Source organism: Schistocerca cancellata, chromosome 6 (genome assembly GCF_023864275.1).
Source record: "Schistocerca cancellata isolate TAMUIC-IGC-003103 chromosome 6, iqSchCanc2.1, whole genome shotgun sequence".
Lineage (NCBI taxonomy): Eukaryota > Metazoa > Arthropoda > Insecta > Orthoptera > Acrididae > Schistocerca > Schistocerca cancellata.
The window spans coordinates 155,336,855-155,339,705 of record NC_064631.1 but is presented as its reverse complement, the minus strand read 5'-3'; the positions used below and the strand labels follow the sequence as shown (position 1 = coordinate 155,339,705).

Here is a 2,851-nt window from a genome sequence, read left to right as displayed (position 1 = left end):
AGTTTATTACAGAGGACAATCGGCCCTCTGACAGAACACGCTGAGCTACCGTGCCGGCGTGCATCTGAGCCGCCGAGGGCGCAGAGGATAGTGCGAATGCAGCGACTTATCGCCCGCACACTCCCCGTGAGACCCACATTCTCATCTTACACTCGACACACTACATTCGCAGTGCCCCTGCGATTATACATGACCGAAAGAACAGTTGCCATCTTCATATCGTTAAGGCTAACCGGCTGATGACCTCCTTCAGTGCGGATGCACACGAATTGCCTGAACTCTTACGGGACTCGGTGGATTGTCTGCCACGAGTAATGGTTATAATGGCAGGGGCACTACGAATGTAGTGTGTGGACTGTAAGCTGAGAATGTGGGTCTCACGGGGAGCGTGCCGGCGATAAGTCCCTGCAGTCGCACTTTCCTCTGTGCCCTCGGTGACTCAGATGGATGGAGCGTATGCCATGTGAGCAGGAGATCCCGGGTTCTAGTCCCAGTCGGTGCACACATTTTAAACTGTCCCCGTTGATCTATATCAACGCCTGTTAGCAGCTAATGGTATTGATTAAACTGTAATTTCATTCTGGAGAGCTGCACGGTCACCAATGGTATCTGTTCTTTCGGACAAGTCCGAAAGAACAGATGCCATCTTCATATGATTAGATAATGCGTGGAGATATAGAGTCCAGCTATCTTAATGTCAACAAGGAAGGGGCTCTCTGAACTAAAGCAGGAACGATGTTGGAGCCGCAACTAGGCGGCGTCCGCATAGCGTCACACAGCGAAGAGACTCCAAGTGCGAGAGAGGCTGTGTGGCTGCCGCCGGCCGTCCTATATTGCGGCGGCAGAGGGCGCTCGAGGTACGGAGCCACTGGAGGCGTGGGTCCACCGGTTCCCGCACGACCGCTATCAGCATGTGATGGCAACTTGCAATTTCGTTGCCAATTTTTACCCTACCTAGCGGGATGTGGAAAACCACCTAAAAACCACATCGTTACAAACGAAATAATTTTTTAAGTGTGATTTTACGTGCCCATTCGATAGAGCGATCCCATATTGGTCTAGTGCGATACTCGTTTTGTCGGTATGTATTAACAGGGCCAGTAGAGCAGGGAGTTCGCACTTTACCAGCGACAGTGCAGCACCGCCACATGACGATAGTAGGTTTAGGGAGGCTGGGCAGCACACGTGTCGCTGCTGGACTACCGCTTGTTCTTCACGTTCTACTGTCAACACAGTTCGATAAGACCATTATTGCACTAAACTAATGTCGCATCGCTCTACAGAATGGGCATGTAAAATTGCGCTATAAAAATTATTTTGTTTTTAATGGGAAACAAACTGACGCTTGAAATTACAATGAAATGAACACACTTAGCTGCTTACAGGCGTTGACATATGTCAACGGGGACAGATGAAAATGTGTGCCCCGACCGGGACTCGAACCCGGGATCACCTGCTTACATGGCAGACGCTCTATCCATCTGAGCCACCGAGGACACAGAGGATAGCGCGACTGCAGGGATTTATCTCTGGCACGCCTCCCGCGAAACCCACATTCTCAACGTATTGTCACAAACAGTGCCCGAACTCTTACGGGAACCGGCAACGCGCCGCGAGTAATGAGTATAATGGGCGGGGGCACTACAAATGTAGTGCGGGACACGGTGGCTCAGATGGATAGAGCGTCTGCCATGTAAGCAGGAGATCCCGGGTTCGAGTCCCGGTCGGAGCACACATTTTCATCTGTCCCCGTTGACGTATGTCAACGCCTGTAAGCAGCTAAGGGTGTTCATTTAATTTCATTCTAACGAGCTGCATGGTCACCGATGGTATCTGTTCTTTCAGACATGTCCGAAAGAACAGATACCATCTGAGTATATATATACATATAAACTGACGCTTTCCGCTAGCACTGGCCATCGCGTAAAACAAGTAATGATGCACTTGTGCCGGCCGTACTGTATCACGTTGTTGAGCTGTACCGACAGTAGTCGAATAATACGTGCAAATGTAACTTGATCAAGTGTGCAATATCGAACCTTCGAAATAACTTCACGTGAAATGCCAGGAATTTTTCCACGGTATGCAATGAGGAGCCATTCTCGCAGATATGAAATACCGTGGGCAATAAGCGAGGGAGCTATAACAGAACTCTCGATCGCGCATTAGAGGCAATAACGCGCCCTACGAAATTCCCCGTGTCGGATAAAAGTATAACGATCAGTTTGAACGACATAGATAACGAAAAACAAAAAAAAAAAAAAAAACCTCGAAATTCAGCCAGTTCACACTGCGTTTGATTGTCTCTGTCTGATTCTCAGTTATTACGATGTTATAAAATTCAGTACGAACACATTCGGATGTTCCCTTAACGTAACATGCTGTTCACACTCGTATGGTCTGGAATCTCAGTGTAAGGCCGAACCCGGAAGGCTCTCAATACAACTTCATGCATTTATATATAAATGAGGACTTTCAAATATAAAATCAAACCATGACGCATCAGTCGAAATGAAACCATTGTTCGCCCCTAAACCGAATAACTATTACACAAATAAGTCAAGGTAATTTATTTCCGCCCCCAAAATAATTTTGAAACGTTTTAAACCTAGCCTACGCCTACGTATTGTAACAGAACTGAATTCTAACTATAGTTCTTCCGCGAGATATCTCAGTTTGTTCTCAAGACAATAACGGAACTGTAGACTGGTTGTGTGTGTGTGTGTGTGTGTGTGTGTGTGTGTGTGTGTGTGTGTGTGTTGCAGGAGAGAAGACGACAATGGCTGGGAGAGGGATGGCAGAGCGTAGAGGACACATGATGGAGAAAAGACAAAATTCTTTGTAGTATCAA

General features: G+C 47.4%; 1 non-coding gene across 1 annotated transcript; it reads right to left on the bottom strand.

Annotated features, from left to right (window-relative positions):
* Positions 1-1,422: 1,422 nt before the first annotated feature.
* Trnat-ugu (transfer RNA threonine (anticodon UGU)) lies at positions 1,423-1,496 on the bottom strand. Its single transcript has one exon. It is a non-coding gene; the product is annotated as a tRNA-Thr (tRNA).
* Between the last annotated feature and the right edge of the window lie 1,355 nt (positions 1,497-2,851).